General features: G+C 36.3%; 1 long non-coding RNA gene across 1 annotated transcript; it reads left to right on the forward strand.

Annotated features, from left to right (window-relative positions):
- Window positions 1–496: 496 nt before the first annotated feature.
- LOC132071643 (uncharacterized) lies at window positions 497–15,359 on the forward strand. Its single transcript, XR_009418159.1, has 3 exons — window positions 497–553; window positions 10,755–10,871; window positions 14,154–15,359. It is a non-coding gene; the product is annotated as an uncharacterized LOC132071643 (long non-coding RNA).
- Window positions 15,360–18,138: the final 2,779 nt, after the last annotated feature.

Below are 18,138 nucleotides of genomic sequence, written 5' to 3' on the forward strand. Positions count from 1 at the left end.
TCTGAAAGTAGTATAGGGATCTGAATTTCAGTTTTTGAAATTCTTTTATTGAAAATAGAAACACCAAGATGGATATAAGCAAAATGGACATAACGAAAGATGTGCTAAAACTGAGAAGGGGACATAGTTATTCATGCTAGGATCAAAGCGAGACTGGAGACGAAAACAGCAATGGAGTGCAGAAAAAGGAACTTAATGTTTTAGATCAAAACAAGAGAAAGGCATTAAATTATGTAACAGAGAACATTATGATTATACACTGGAATATTTTCTTATAATCCTTAGTTGCATAGATAACTTGAATGTAGGGGGACAGCATATAAGTACATAAAGGTAGTACAGAAAGTAATCTTACCCCCTAAAGAGTTGCAGCTGGGTTAATTATTAAAGATTAGGAACAGGCCTGACTTTAACCGGCCACAGCTGTAGCCAATCAGCAGAGTGTTATAAAAGAGTGGATTGGTTGGTTGAGGGGAGCTGGAGTCAGTTGGCTGCTGTGAGAAGAGGAAAGAGGCAGTGCTTGGAGGAGCTGCCTGCGAGAAACACCAAGGAGGTATGAAACTCTTGCACTAAGGTGGCAACAGTATGGAACCTTTGCAGTATAATGACAACACATGAATGTGAAGGAACTATGAAGAAGGTCATGGAAAGAAGAAATATTACTTACAAATGCATTCATCTGCTCTGTAGGACAGAAAGTTCTCGATGACAGAGTGGCCTGGAAGGCATACCTGTTGAGTTTAAGACTTTGATGTTGTCCCCCACAACAGTCTTGTAAGTAAACTATGGAAATACAAGTTCAGACAAATCCATTTGGAATAGGAAAGGTCCATGCATGAGGAAGATGGTGTATGATGTAGAATCACCAGTATTCCCCCATTAATTGCAAAGCTACATTGTGTAGATTATTTTCCTTAATGAATGAAAGAAGAGAATAGAAAATCTTACTAATTTTAAATAGGACTAGAGATAAAGGGGCCTCATGAACAGAGCAGATTGGAGGAAAGGTTTGAAATCAAGAGTATGTAATTTAAGTGGTTCTGGATATTGTAATTATTTAGTTTAAAAAGCACGTGATATTGAGATGTGTAAGGGAGTAAATTCTAGCTGTAAAAGTATACAGCATGAAAAATGTGTGAAGTAGTCTTTGAAATCTATCAAAATCCATTTGGGTGATTTTTTCTTTACCTAAAGAAAGATTTAGCAGAGGTGCAATCTCTACCAAAAATAACTCAAGCAAACAACAAACCATTAAAAAAAAATCACCAAAAAATCAGAGCAAAAAGCGTGGTTAGAAAGTTTGAAAATAAAATTAATAGAGAAGAACAAGGAGGCCTTGTATGGAGAAAGCTGAAGGGTGATGGATGAAACATAATCCACAAGGTTTAAATGCTGATTTTAAAAGATTCAAATACTTTAAGGTGTTCTCCATGTCTTCTGGGGAGGGTACAAGAGAGAAAACCTCAATTGCAGCAAATAATGATGAGGTTGACTACCGGGAAAAAACATCCATTAGGCTAGTGAAGTAACAGCATAGTCTTCGCAGAAAAGTTCTGAATCTCCCATCACTAGAATTGTTTTGTCAACTACCAGTCAGGGAAATACTGATGTAATTGACTCCTCATTCAGTCAGAATTACAGCTGATGTCTCAGCACCATTCATCTACCATTGTATGGTGTGGCAACTGCCTGGAGTTTTGGAATAAAGTAATTTGTCTAATTCATACCTAAATTCAGAGGAACACAATTTTGCTACAGCTGCTGAAAAGGAGGGAGGACTGGAGTGGAAGCAGGAGTGTAAGGAGGGTTGAAAATGGTCTGGAAAGTAGAGTGCTATATAATCAAAAAGATAATTTAAAAATGTGTAATTTAAAATATGTCAGTAAAAGGTAAAGCTACAAATGCAATAAAATAATCAAAGGAAATAGACACTTTTGTAGCAAAAATATGGTCTTGTGTCATTTAAATACACAAGCAAAAAGCCAATCAAGTATTCTGTGAAGCCACTGAGGGATATACAGAAAGTGGGAAGTAAGTTAATGACGTTAGTATTGCTCTGAGCCTGAATAAATTCTCTGCTTTCGTCTTCATGAAATAAGCCAAAGGTCAGATTCTGAGGATTGGGATATTTTCCCAAGTGGGAGGGAAGGGAATGGAAGCGTTGAAAGACTTTATGAGTACATCAAAGCAGAGAGGCAATTAGAGCTGATAAAAGTTCACATAGAAGCAGATAGAGATAAATCGCATCCCAGATTTTTTTAACGTAGCAAGTTGTAGAAAGATGTGGAGGTTTCCAGCTCATAAGCTCTAAGAAAGCATAATAGGATTCAAGAGAACAGAGATTCAGGAGTCAAATTAGGACAGCCATGACACTGAAGTTTATTTGTTTGATGGTTTATATTTTTGTTTATTTATTGTCTCAGCGACACACAAGGGAAAGACTTTATAATGAGACTCAGTGAAGTGAGCTATACATTGACAAAGGAATGAGATATCAGTAAGCACTGATCTGAAATCATCACTGTGGTGTTTTCAAAGTAATTTGCACTTTGCATTCTCAGGTGTTTGCTGGTATTGAAGTTGTTTTCTTAATATCTAATACTTCAATCAAACAAACATATCTGAATTATTTGCTTTAGAATTATGACAGAAGATAATTCACTGATATTCTGTTATGATGATCTCAAATGTAATTTTTTTGTATCATTTTAGCTGTTTTGAGTGAATGAGTTAAATAACATTAGCTGTCTTCTTCAGCCTACTTCATCTTTCCTCAGTTGGGCCATGCTTTACAGAATATTACTGTGTTCCTAATAAACCAAAACCAGGGAGAACACTTAAGAAGAGAGAGGTAAAAAGAAATGTGAGGTTTCCAGATAACATGAGTTACTGTACTGCCCAATGCATTCAGTAGAGGGGACTGCTCTGATCTAGAGAAAGAAACTATAGGTGAGAAACCTATAGCATCTGCTGGTGTTTTTATGCTTGCATGCAGAGACACTTGTGCACTTCTGTTTATGTGAGGGGCTTCCTGCATAGCTCATCAATGTGTTTCATATTTTCAGTATTATTCATAATTTTTTGTCTTTCTTCTCCCTCCTATGCCTCCTATGGCACCCTGTTATCTGCTGGAAACAACTTTGCAGAAGTTTTAAAGTGGTTTTCTTCAATCAATAAAAAGCCAAGGTTCATTAGATGTTTAGATCCAGTTATATGTTTTACCACAAAATATTAAAACAAATATAATCATTAAAAGATTTCTGTTACTAACTGGCTTCTAAATATGTTAAACCCAAAACATAAAAAAAAAACCCCAAAGCATTGGCATCTCAGTCAAAATCTGTTCTGTAATGCATAAGCACTTAGTTTAAGTTTAGTAACAGAATTAATAGACAGCAGTTGAAAAAATCTGCACGGGAGATCCCTTTTCCACAAAGCTGTTACAAACCAAAAAGCAGTTTCCAGTGAAAATGGCAAAAGGAAAGATAAAAACCAAGGAAAACTGTAATCTCTCTGTCACAAATTGCTTCAGACAACCCTTGCATGTGTAAAGATGGTTCCGGTTAGAGCTGATAGGATTCGGTCAGCTCTTGTGCTTTCAGAAGTGCCAATAAAAATTCCTAATTGAGAAAAAAATTACTTTTTAAACATTCTCTTTTCAGGAGATAAATTATCAAGTATATGTAATATTCTAAAAGTATTTTTAAAAAGCTTGATATAAGTATGATCTATGTGATTATGAAAAATACATGTTAAAATGAGCATTAAAATACTGAAATGCTGTATAGCTCTTTGTGTGTGGTTTACTGGAAAAAATATTCTTATTTAAAATGAAACTTTAAAACAAACCAAGAAAATATTTCGTTCAGAATACCATTCTGCAGTTCTGTAAATGCGTCTTATAGTTTTCAAAAGACATTTTTAAGACATTTTAAATCGCTTCTAGTTGCAGGTAGTTGAAGACGGTATATTGAAAGTGTAGTTTTGAACAGAAAACATAAGTGACAATAAATACCAGGAATAAATACAAGTTTTTACAAGGAAATTTAAATGCATGAAACCTAGTGTGGAGGAATTTAATTTTTAAGTCTGACTATCAAATACAATATATAAATCCATTAGGTTTTAGTTAGATGACTTTTCAGCCTTTTCCACTTGGAGAGTTGAAAAATTTCAGGGGATTTCTGTAGCAGTTGAAGTCATCTTTAGAAATGGAGAGTGACCCATGTTCCCTTAATCTGTACTGAGCATATAAGCACAAAGTGAAGTATCCTTATGGATTAATTGCTAAATTTAGTATTTCAGTAAGCAATTTAATATTTCAGTAAGTGCAGTGCCTTGAATCTCAGACCCTGCCTCAGCCACTGGCTGAGGAACAGGCATTTTATGGATTATTTTGTCTTTTCTCCCAGCCAGAGGAAGGGAGCTGAGTCACAGGACGTGTCTCTGTTGTGTTGACACCAGGCACTCTGCAGGGCCTGTCCACCTGCAAGTCTAGTTTAAGCAGTAAGGATTTTTGGGGGGACATTTTCCATCTCTTAATATATTTTATTTGCAAAAGGCTGGTACCCAGCAACTACAACAATGAATTGACAACTGTGGGTATTGGATTTAATATCTGGCTTTGTGCAGTTATATTGCTTATATTCTCTGCAGCACAGTTTCTCCTCCTCTGTCAGATGATTTTAATGATTTAACACTCTGCTTCCCAGGAGTGTTCTTGATGAGTTTTAATTAATAACTTTAAAGTGTTCTGAGCTCCTTACCTATGCACTGTAATATCAATATAAAATGTGATTAGATTTCAGAGACAATGACTATCCCAAAGGTTAATAATAACAAGATTAATAGTGTACTGAATTTTATGACATCTGTTAGCAGCTTGCATGTCAGATGTTATGGTTTATGCTTGTACCTGCCTAGAGGGAAACAGTTTTTGACTGAAGACTTTTTTCCTCTCCTGTCTAAACTAGTTCAGGTAAAAAGTCTCTGTTACTTTCAGAGATTTCAGTAGTCATCAGAGCTTTTCTTTTTAATAAGTAAAATCACTGAAGTAGAGACCAAAAAAAATCCTCCTGCTCCCACACAGGAAAAGTGAATTTCATGCTCCTCACAAAACCTGATGTCAATTAAGGCCTTCTTCCTACTTATTCAGGCAAGTTGGCTCAGTACAATTCTCACTGTTTACAGATTTAAAACAGAATGTTGTGCAGCTTCCCTCAAAATCTCTGTTTGAGACTAATTCACATCCAGTTTGGCCAAAAATCTTTGTCATCTGACAGCCATCCAGGGTAGTGCTGAAGGCGTTTTGATTGCCATGGTCTTGGACTTCTGGTTTCAGAGGACTACTTGTCACATTTGTGTTAAACCCTCCCTCTCAGTACTCCCTGGGATGTTACAAGCAGTCACAGAAAGAAAACCAATCTTGTCATGTTTTGAATAAAGGGAGGTGTTGGAAAGGGTACTGAAAGCCTTCTGCTTCCACTGCTGCTCTTTGATTGAAGAAACAGGGCTTTCAGCAACGTTTCATGGAACTGGTCATCCAAAAATTGCTGGCAGTGAGTGCCAGTGCTTCCCGTACACAGCAGGACTCTCAACAGAGCATCTGCAAACCTTGCATGTGCTGACCAAGACAGTTCCTAATCTAGGCCATCCTGATTCAGCAGGATATCTCATGGGCTGTGTTTCTGAGCACTATCAGGATTGATTTTCTTTTTTTTTTTCCTTTAATATTCTTTATATTCCAGGATATAGATGCCAGTGCAATTCCCTTTCTTAAAAAATTCTGTACCTTTATTCAAAACCTATGACATAAATACAAAGTTTTTACAAGTATACCAAGAATGCATGCTTCTCCCAGCCTCATTCATTTTTGTTGTTTTTCTGGCATCATGAAGGGGGATTTTTGCCCATTTTTTATGATGTATTTTCAACTGAAGGACTCAAGAACATTACTTTCTGATCATTTCCTGAATGCATACATCTATTTGGTTAACACAATTTACTATAAAGCTGAGCTTGAATCTGCTCTGGCAGTACCTGAAATTTGTAGAGTGTTGGTAAAGAGGGAATGTTACCAATCCTTGGGGATGTAGGATAAATAATGTGATCCTCATGTGCAGGTGAGTTTAGAGACCAGCCCCACTCTGGATGTGGATGCAACAGGCATCCTCCCCTCTGTGGATATTTATGAGATGCCAGCATCAAAAATCTGTTGCAGCTGGAGGGGCTTCATGGTTTCTTCCAGTGTCAGAATTTTAGACATGAGGATATGTAAGGGTTTCAATTACTTTGAGTGTCATTAGGATTCTTCAGGGCCAGGCAAGGAAACATGGCTCTTTTCTCTGCCTCTCTCCCTTTTTTTTTAATGACTACTTCCTTATGTACACTTTTTTGCACAGGTACCAATGAAATTCTGAGACTTAAGTCTAAATTTTAAAACTACAGAAAAATACAGTGAGCTCCCTATTTGCCAGCATTGTTTCAGTTTCATCCAGCCCTAACTGCCTTCCAGACTCTATTGAATATTTAAATAAGATTTAATGCACTCTATTAATTTTTCTATTGCTTCCTATGTTGTATAAATAATTGTGCGTAATACATAATTATTATACAAATGATTATACATTCATATGCATGTAATAATTCCTGCTGTTAACCATTCTAAACTTACAGTATTTTACTCTCACAATATCTCTTACTTATTTTTCCCTCTTACAATGAAAAACATAAGACAACATTTATTTTATCTTGTTTTCAGCTAAAACATCCATTTCAAATCAGACTTTCAGTGCCTATTGATAGTTCATTGCTTTTTTTTAATTAATATTATATGTCATTCAGCTTATGACATTCAAATTAAATGTTAAACCTCTGGCAGAAGAAATCCAATTGGCACTTGATGTGCCTCAATAAAATGGCAGGCAACAGTTGGCACTATTCAGCAAAAGGAGTGTTTTTCTGGGAAAATGGAGCATGATGATCACTTCTCATGACACTGAAAACCTCTTAAGAGTCACAGGGCTTGTGACACTGACATCAGGGAGCTAAAATAACAGTAGGTCCAACATGCCTGTGGGGACAGCAGCATTGCTGCACCACTGCTTCACTCCAGGGATAAACCAGGGTGCAGGACTCGGGCTCTCATTGCTCAGGACCTGCAGATGAGTTATGTGATATACTTTGGCCTCACATGAAACAGATGTCGGTCTTTGTAATAGGAAATTATTTTTATGGATAATCAAGCAGTATTATTATCTGTCATTGTTATCTATAACAATGTATAGCTGCACATCATAAACTCAGCTCAGTGATTATTATTACTGTTATGACCTGTCATTTTGTCAGGCTGTACAGTTAACAGGGAGGTGCATCTATCAGGAAAGTGTAAGAAGGAACTGGGATCTCTTGTATGGCCAAGCCAGGCTGCCTTTGTGTCTTTGTCACTCGATCACGTTTCAGGAACATATGCACATATCTGTGGAAAATAATAAAGGTACAGCCTGCCAAACACACTCACCAGGATTTGTAGGTTGTTGAGACCTGTTCTGGGAATAGAACATTAGGAATGCTGCAGGCATTCTGCCCTGTCCCCTTCACTGCCACCACCTTGGCAATGAGCACATCTCCTTGAAACGTGTGATCAGCCCAAGAACCAGTTTACATCAAGCTCCCTAATCTTTTGTAGTGTCATCAGTCACCACAAACAATAGGGTTTGATTGAGATTTCTTCTCTTCTGAAGGAATCAAATTGCAGTTTTGTCTCCCATGAAATAAGGCTCACTGGTTTGTGATTAAGATATATTATATATCATCATTTGTTTCCTTGTTTGTATGCCTATATATTTATGATGTGCTCAGCCAACATTGTGATAAATAGATTTCTTTCAAGAAAAATCTCTCATACTTTGAGGTCATATCTCCTTGCATTGTTTTTTGGCAACTGCAATTAGCAATACCTCTTGTGTAAAGTTTAATATTAAGATTCACTTCCATACTGTTAGTGACTGGTAGGTAACACTTGTTTGGAAAAAAATCTTATTTCCATGCAAATAATTTTTATAACTTTTCTGTGCAAGTAAAACTCATGACAGAGAAGATACTAAAGGATGTATAGCTGCAAAATGGAGGTCTAATGGTGGGAAATAGAACTTCAATAGGCTGAGGGTTTTCTGTTTTGTTACAACTCACCATGACACGGACCAAAATATTTTTACATAGCTTAAAATTAAGGTAAGATGGCACAATAACACCTCATCAGGGTGTTTGGGTATAGACACCAACCGTGTTCAAACAATTCATCATTTCACAAATAACTAAAAGAATGACCATGTGATACCTTTTTTTCTAGGATAAAATAGGCAGGGGAGTTGAATAAGATGGTCTTTAAAGATCTCTTCAAATACAAATCATCCTATAATTCTGTGATTTTATGAATGGAGAGTTATTTTTGTATGAAGGTAATAAACATGTTTATATTAAAACGCAAATACTCCATCCACCCAAATAATGCACAGGATAATACAACAAAAAAATATATCAAATATTAATTCCAGAAGGAATAGATATAACTAACTTTATCTCAATTCTAATGAAAGTGAGGGAGAAGAAATATATTTCCTTTTCCCAGTTGAAACTGACACAGATTTCCCATATCAGACTAAATATCAGAGTTCAGCTATCAATAGTACTACTCGTATTTGTTCTTTGACTTTTTAATATACCCCCACTTGCAGTGTGAACATCACCAACATGCTGAATGTACAAAAGCACTTAGTTATGAATTACATAATCATGGTTTTTACCATGATTATTCCAAATTATAGGATAGATATTGAAAAGGTACAAAGAATCGTGGTTCCTTCCCCAGCTGACTATGTATTAAAAAGCTGAATTTCATTTTATGTATATAAATGTTTTGTATTTGTGATATCAGAAAGACATAAATCATGATCATTATTTCAGATATTTATATATTTGGCTTGTATCCTTTCAAATTGGACTCTTTTCACTGTATTATATTGCTTTGCACTGGGAAAAATAAAAAGCAAAAACAACAACAACAACAACAACAAAACCCAAGCCCCAAAATAACAGAACACAAATCCACTTAAAAACAGTATAAGACAAATTTTTCCATCAGCTCCTTGATACTTGTAATTTTTAAATTAAGACTAATAAAAACTTATTTAAAACTGCTGAAGAGATGGAATTGATCAAAAATCCTGAGGCTGTGGAAAATATGCCAAAAATCTAACCTGTTACTGCTGGGGTTATATTACTTATGGTCATGATGAGCATAAAGAATAAATTTGAAATTTGCCTGTGGTATGCTTAGCTTAATGGAACACAACCACAACTAGTTTCACACAGGAGTATTTTCTGTAAAACCATTGGTGTTAAACAAGCATAAAACTGCAGTTTTAAACCAAAGTTTTAATTGCAATGATGTATTGAGACAAGGAAGGAATAAAGGTGGAGTGAGTGCTAGAAAGCCTCCTGCGGCAAAGCAACTGTTGGAAAGAAAACTAATCAGACACAGTTGGAAACAGTTGGCTTTGATAGCCTGTAAACAGTAAAAGTCATGATTTCTCTCTAAGTCATCTGACACCTTCATTACTGCAATTACTTATTTAATGCCCCTCACATCAAGAAGCAAACACAGGTTTATTAGCTCATGCAAGCTTATTTTTTAATCTGTATTCTTCACCAGTACTTACCAATTAACACTGTGCATCAACAACCTGCATTTGTAGCAGCTGCTCAGCTAAAAATGTATTCAGATAGTAGAACAGTATTCAGAAGTTTCATACTCTTTCTAGGAACATGACTAAGTGAAGTCAATATTATAAAATACATTTTGAATTACAGCTTTTCAATACCTGAAAGGGAAATTTTAATCTGTAGATTTATCATAGCTGTCCAGTTTAGCAAATATCAAACATTGCATTTCACTCTATATTCTTAGTCCTACTTTACAAATGTTCAGCCAAGAAAATATCTTGGGTTTTGCCCACAGGCATTTTTCAAAATATTTAACTTAAATCACAGCTTCTCATGCTACATTGGTGAACTCATCTACAGAATCTTGGTATCAAGGCTGTTGCAATCAAAACAGAGGAAGTAAATAAAACCAGGTCTGTGAGGAGAAGCAATACCCTTCAATAGACCAAATGTTACATTTTCCACAGAAAAGCATTCAGACTCAAGCTTTCCGTAAAGTGAGAACCCGAAATAACTAAGAAACTTTTGGGATCTTGTAATCTCATTTTGTAAAAATACGAAATTCCTGGATTGTGGCCACAGATATTTGACAATTTTCAAAGACATTGCTTCCACAGAGTTTTTATAACAGCTGTAGTGAGGCTTTTTTTAGCCAAATGCCTGTAATACATGTTTATCTCCCTTGCAGTTCTGAGCCAGATGTCAAGTGGAAGGCTTGGAGTGATTTTTTTTCAGTTAGATTGATTGAAAGTTTTTCTGTCTTTCCAGTATGCTGGTGCAGGTACGAATACACTTGTAATAACTTACAAAATACCAGTGAAATCTGAATAAGTGACTACAGTTAGAAAGAAGGGTTGATGCATTCAATCATAACAAGAAATATTATCAGCATATTTTAGTATCATCAAGTATTTTAACCCTTTAAACAAAGAGTTTCATTAAAAATGCTAAAATGTGGCTTCAAAATATATGTCATGAATTGAAAGGGAAAATCAGTGTATCTTATTTTTTGTTAATTTCCTTGTTATTAGGCTGGCTGAAGGACTGAAATGTGTTCCTTAATATCTCTTTGCAACATGTGGAAATCATTGACCTGCACTTTGAGATTAATGGGAAGATCTCAGATGGAGCTAGGGGCTTAAACAGAGGTAATGGAAGTCAACATTCTGGTGCTTTTCTGAACACAATCTTGCATACAAGAAATATAGATCATGTTGCAAAATGCAAAAACTGAATCTACTGCATAATGGTCCATTATTTTATTTTTGATATTCCATATTTCAGATTCCTTTTAAGGTTTTTCCTTCTTGAACTGCAATTTTAGTACATGATTTTGTCCAATAAAAGCTGCTTCTGCAAAGAATCATCGTGGAGTAGGTAATGTTATACGTGCAAACTGAGTTGTAGTATATTCTTCTGTACCTTGAAAGTGTAAAATTCTTGTACTTTATTGTAGGGGCCTGAATATATGTATTGTTATAAAGGAGTCCTTGTGAATATATATATGTAGTGAGAGTCCTATGTATTAGATAGGTGGGTCCTGTTGCTCTGGATGAGCTACAGCTGTGGGATCCTTGGTTGGGTAGCAGCTGTAGCTCATGAAGGGCTCTGGGATAAAAGGGGGTTGGGTCGAGAGCCCAGGAGGAGCCCCTATGGAAGCCATGAGGAACTGTGCTGCAGAGAGGAGCTGCATAATAGGACCAGCAAGAAGGTATGGACTTTAAGATGGGACTCCAGAAATATGAAATACAATAAGATAACAACAACAATTGGTGACCGCGACGTGATAAAGAACATGCAGCCAAGGAGAAGGTATGGAATCCCCCGGACAGCCGAGAGCTGTGGCAGCCGGAGAGCTGGGACAGTGGAAGATAGGACAGCTGAGAGCTGTGGCAGCCTGAGAGCTGGGACAGATATGGATATTGTAACTGTGTAATGGAGAAATTGTTAAAAGAAAAGGGGGGAAATGTAGGGGCCTGAATATATGTATTGTTATAAAGGAGTCCTTGTGAATATATATATATGTAGTGAGAGTCCTATGTATTAGATAGGTGGGTCCTGTTGCTCTGGATGAGCTACAGCTGTGGGATCCTTGGTTGGGTAGCAGCTGTAGCTCATGAAGGCCTCTGGGATAAAAGGGGGTTGGGTCGAGAGCCCAGGAGGAGCCCCTATGGAAGCCATGAGGAACTGTGCTGCAGAGAGGAGCTGCATAATAGGACCAGCAAGAAGGTATGGACTTTAAGATGGGACTCCAGAAATATGAAATACAATAAGATAACAACAACAATTGGTGACCGCGACGTGATAAAGAACATGCAGCCAAGGAGAAGGTATGGAATCCCCCGGACAGCCGAGAGCTGTGGCAGCCGGAGAGCTGGGACAGTGGAAGATAGGACAGCTGAGAGCTGTGGCAGCCTGAGAGCTGGGACAGATATGAATATTGTAACTGTGTAATTGAGAAATTGTTAAAAGAAAAGGGGGGAAATGTAGGGGCCTGAATATATGTATTAGGTATGGAATCCCCCGGACAGCCGAGAGCTGTGGCAGCCTGGGAGCTGGGACAGATATGGATATTGTAACTGTGTAATTGAGAAATTGTTAAAAGAAAAGGGGGGAAATGTAGGGGCCTGAATATATGTATTAGGTATGGAATCCCCCGGACAGCCGAGAGCTGTGGCAGCCTGGGAGCTGGGACAGATATGGATATTGTAACTGTGTAATTGAGAAATTGTTAAAAGAAAAGGGGGGAAATGTAGGGGCCTGAATATATGTATTGTTATAAAGGAGTCCTTGTGAATATATATATGTAGTGAGAGTCCTATGTATTAGATAGGTGGGTCCTGTTGCTCTGGATGAGCTACAGCTGTGGGATCCTTGGTTGGGTAGCAGCTGTAGCTCATGAAGGGCTCTGGGATAAAAGGGGGTTGGGTCGAGAGCCCAGGAGGAGCCCCTATGGAAGCCATGAGGAACTGTGCTGCAGAGAGGAGCTGCATAATAGGACCAGCAAGAAGGTATGGACTTTAAGATGGGACTCCAGAAATATGAAATACAATAAGATAACAACAACACTTTATGATCTCAGAGGAGGCAAGCAGCCCTTCTGTTGCAAGTCAGTCTCCATCAAAGTCCTGTAATGCACATTAATGCAGTGTTCCTAAGGGAATGCCATGGTGATATTTATCCTTGCTCGCCTACTAAGAAAATCCCTGCCAAGCAGGAGAGGAAGCATCTGTATGTGTGGTTGAGTGACATTTTTATGCTAGCAGATATTCAAGGGCTCTGAAAAGATTCAGATTCTGTAGGAAATGAGTTTGAAAAACAACACCTGAGGAAAGGCCATTTGACTTTTTTTTCCCCTTTAGTTTGGGGGCTTACCTTGACATTTAAAGTAATAACACCATCTGCAAAATCATGTCTTGTCCAGGAGTCCCATTATAACAAGTTGAACTCTTCCAGATTGGATGAAATAACAACTTAATTGTGGTCTTAATAGATTTCCCAGTTGCTTGCTGCAATCAGACTTACCTTTTTAACAGTCCTTATTGCTCATTAATTACATTTCCTCTCCTAATTTCTCCATTTCTTTCCTATTCCTTGAGGAGAATGGAAACCAGTACAACTAATCACCTCTGAATTATGTATGTGAATCATCCCAGAAACACGTGGTTGGGATCTCTCTCTAGGTCAAGAGGCTATTTTAGATACAGAATAATTTCCCATCTTGTGGTAGGGACTTATTGTGAACTTCAGTTCATCCAGAGGCTGTGTTAACAACTGGCTCTTAGGCAGGAATTTTCATTCTAAACTAATTAAGATGTCCTAAATCTCTAACTCCTATAAATGAGAAATAATTTGAGATGACTGACTCACCTGATAATTCTTTTCTTTCCTATTAAATGCATTTAAACTCTCTGAGCGCTCTACCAAATGGACTTCAATTAACCTTGCACCCTGACTGCTATGATTAAATGGATGGGGATACTTTTCTTACACCATGTTGCATTTTGAAATAAGTTTCTAGTTTAAAGATGCTACCTGGCACAATGCATTATTTATGTGATTGTAACAGAGTTGTGATATGCAAATAGAAAACACAATTAGCAGCAGAACAATGCCTAAAACAGGTATCTGTTTTCTCTAATAAACAAATTCAACGGAATAGTTAGGCAAATTATTTCTGAGCAGTGCTATACAGAAGGATTTCAAAATATAAAAATGTTGCATTTCTATCCTAATCCACAGTATTTTTCATTGTCTTGAGTGGGATTCAATTCAGTTTTTCTCCTTATATGAGTCTTTCTTTGGCTTACCCATAAAAACAGTGATATAGTCAATTTTCATATCTATCCCCAGCTGCTAAGAGTCAGAGGGTTTTTGGGTGCACAAGAAGAAGATTATATCTGATCTGGATATATCTTTTGTTTTTGTAGACCTATAGATCCAGTCAAGTAACTATGGCTTTGCAAGCACTTGCAAAATCCAGAGAGAATCCAGGCCTCAAGTGTTGTATTCTTTCCTGTGGAACACAAAACCAAATTTGAAAAGTAATTTTTTCAATAAGAAATTTTCTGAAGAGCCATGAAAGCTGAATTCCAACGACTCACTTTGATGATAAAATGAACCAAAAAGGTAATGGGAAACAAAGCTTTGATTGACCATGTTTATGCTTTATGCTGCATGGTTTCCTTCAAATTGTCGGTTTCCCTGGGAAGTCCAACACCTGCCAAGAATTAGAAAGACAGCTATGGATGCAAAGGTGTGTTGGAATACACGTGCATTTATTTCTATGTACATTGAGTGAATTAATAAACATGCAGTAAGGTATATTTTCCCAATTGTATTTTATTTGTCATGCAACATTAAAAATTATAACATATGCTATATTTTTCTAACTAAAAATGTAGATTTCCTTAGTTCTGAGTGATATTTTTATATGTTTGAGATTTCACTGTTTCTGGAAGTCTTTTGTGACCCAAAATATTAATTATTCTCTACATATCTGCATTTACTGATATATTTTAAAAAGTAAAATCAGTACATCTGCAATTGTCGACCATCTAAGTTTCTCTCAATCTGGAAATATAAACAATAAACCAGCCAGTGTGAAACCCTGTTAGTTTGATAAATAACAGATAGCCACAGTGAAAAGCTTTACTATTTGCTGATACGTGATTTTTTTATATGTTGATTTGGAAGATAGCACTCAGATCCCTTGGACATTTGTGATCTAGTCCTTGCTATCACAGAACCATATCAAATTACCAGTTTCATAAATGCACTAAATTTATGAAGTAGTAACTTAAAATTCAAATTGGAACATACTTCCATAATTTCAGCTCTGTGATATCGAGAAACTTCCTAATTTCTCACCTAAATTTATTCTCTGCTAATTTACACAAACTTGTCTTCCACAAGCATTATCCTTTTTGTTTATGCTATCTTTCTCTTATGTATTTATTCTTGATGGAATAAAAAGGAAATTATGAAAATTATGGAAAGAAATATCAACTGTAAGGTGATGTTTTATTTTGAAGTTATATTTAAAATAAAAATAAAAATCCAATTCACCAAGCTACTATTTTTTAGTACCCATACTCTATATACTTAAAATAAGACTCAATGCACAAATACAAAAGTGGTGGTTTTAATTACATACTACAGTTATAGTAACAGGTCTTTATGTCTAAGGAAATATTTTTAAGATCTTCATGACTAAAAGAAATTTAACCAGGAATATGAAGTATCAGGAACCCATGAAATCACAATCTTTACAGTAATTAAATGTAACTCTACACAATTATTTTTGACAAAACTAATAACAGTGAGCTTCATCCACGATATAGCTACAGCAGTTGAGCATCTGGAGAAAGGGTCACATTCCTGTAAGCCTCAATAACCCAGAGAAGTCTTAGACATGCTGGCTCCTTCATCAAAATAGAAGGGTAATGTGTCTGAAGAGCACTTTAGTTCTCCAAATATTTTATCCAGACATGAGCGGTTCATTAATTAAAGAAATTGTCTCCTAACTAAATCAAGTTATTTGAGACACTCTTCAAAATCCAGTTTCTTGGAATTCTTCTTTGCTGGCAAGGAATACTAGCAAATGAAAGCAAGATTGAAAACATTTCATTTGCCTTGGCTACAGCACAACCAGCTTTAAGAAGTCAAATAAATGTTGGTGTGTGTGTTTGTATGGTTCAGCTTAAAACTTTCTACTACTACCAAGTACAAATAGAATGTAAGTTCTTTTTCAATTTACTCTTATTTGGTTTTACTCCATTTCCTTGTCAAAACATTAGCAAATGTACCAGTTTAAGCTTATACCTAAGTTGCAGAATGCAAAAGGAAAATGACAGCTAGACCAGATATCATTGGTAACTTGTTATTTGTACACTTTACTTAAAATTATTGTCTGAATGAAAGTCTTTAATCAACATATATCTGAAAAGCTGACATAGATGAAACGGCAAAAACTAAAAATATTAATTTATCTTTTCTCTTAGGTATTTTGGATATGGGTAATTCCTCTAGCAGATTTATAGGGTGTGACTAGTGCATGTAAGCATTAAAAACTAGAAGATTTTTCCAAGATTTGAGCTGAAAATCTCAGAAAATTAGACCTAACCAAATCTCTGCTTCTGAAGATGACAATGTAGAACCTAGAAAAAATATGTAAATGTTTAACAATTCTTCATATAAATATCAGATTTTACTTTAAAATTAGTAAGAACTCAGATTGCTCTTATTTTATGCAGTAGCAGATTCTCCTACAATGGATAATACTTCATGAAGTTGTCTCTTTCTTTAGTGTCACTCTGTGATATAAATAAGTTACAATGAGTAATTCTTTCAAATTGCTTTGTTTATGTCCAGTCATGAAGTCTAAAATAATGGTAGCTACCCAGGGAAATGCACACTAGAAAAAAAATCTTGACCAGTCAGAGCTAGCCAAAAAGAATGTTCTTTACTCAGCTGAATTTGGAAGACTCTGGTTCCTGAACCTGTCAAACTCCTATACTGATACACAGCTCTTGAGAAATGTAATCACACAATGTAGGTTACAACAGCTTGACATCTGCCTTAAATTTTACCAGAAAGAGTGTAGAAGTCCTTGAAACTATAATATTTTCTGCTGTGGTCTTCTGTTGCAGCTACAGAGTAAGGCTGTGGCTTTACTGAAGGATAAGTTCTCCTCCATTGATTTCTTCACTTTTTAACAGGAAATAATTTCATAGTCTGTATGCATTATAATTATGTAGCATGCTGTTTTTACACTGAGGAACACCATTCAACAAACAAAAATTCATATAAAACCTAATATGTGTTTGAAGCAGAATTTCTGATAGATTTCTCTCAGAGAATTGTTAAGAGGTAATGTAATTAGAAATATAACATAGAACTTTTATATGGATTAGTTCTTTTTGCAGGAACAGGTTTTCTAGTGGCCATGGACTTTCTTACTAATCATATCCTGCAAACCTATTTATAAAGCATAGGCAAGGAAAAGTCCCCTTGAAATGTCATTCTGACTTTACCAGGTGAAGTTCTGTTTGTTCCAACACCAAAAAGCAATCTAATTACCTTGTATATGATTCCAGAACCATTCAGAACATTGTAAATCTGAAAAAGCTATTCAACAGTGCTAAGGCTAGGGAAACGAAATTTTGAATTAGCCATTCTTTGGGAAAATACATTTAAATGGAGCCTGAAAGTTACCAAATGGGCAATACCCAATTAAATTGGATCTTTACAGAATCAAACCCCTTCTCTATGAAAGTAGGGTACATTGAGCACTTGTATTCTCACCTGTACTGAACAGAGTATGAATCATAAATCAAAGAGCAAAGACCCAAGTAGTCCACTCAGCTGGATTTATTTATTCCTGCCCAGCAGTAGACTAATGATCCAGAAGGTAATCCCTGTTGTAATCCTTTAGCTATGGATGAAAGGAGAGGCTCAGCCCCTTAGCATCACTAGCATTACATTTTACCATGATATTTTAATATACACAACATAAATACACAAATGAGTGCTTGTCTGGCTTTCTTCCATCTTCTTTTTGAAGAATTAATGTGGATGACAAGCCAGTGTGTGAACTATACTACTTACTACCAACAGGGCAAGTCAGAGGACATATAGCTGTTTTTACCCTAATCTCCCTGATAGTGTGCTAGGGCTTTGGTGTGAACTGATCTCCGTTTTCTCCTCCTTAGGCTGCCAAAAGTCAGCAAAGAACCAGGGCTGCTCCTGCTGCCACATGTCTGTCCAGAATCACAGAGGATGGAAGGGCAGCATGAGGGCTGCATTTGTCATTTCCTTTGGCTGCAGATTAAGGAAGTTGAACTAAAAATATAAGCTATAGCCATGTAAAAAGGATGTAGAGATCTAGGTGAAACTACCCAGTAATGTGGGCTG

Source organism: Ammospiza nelsoni, chromosome 3 (genome assembly GCF_027579445.1).
Source record: "Ammospiza nelsoni isolate bAmmNel1 chromosome 3, bAmmNel1.pri, whole genome shotgun sequence".
NCBI classification, from domain to species: Eukaryota; Metazoa; Chordata; class Aves; order Passeriformes; family Passerellidae; genus Ammospiza; species Ammospiza nelsoni.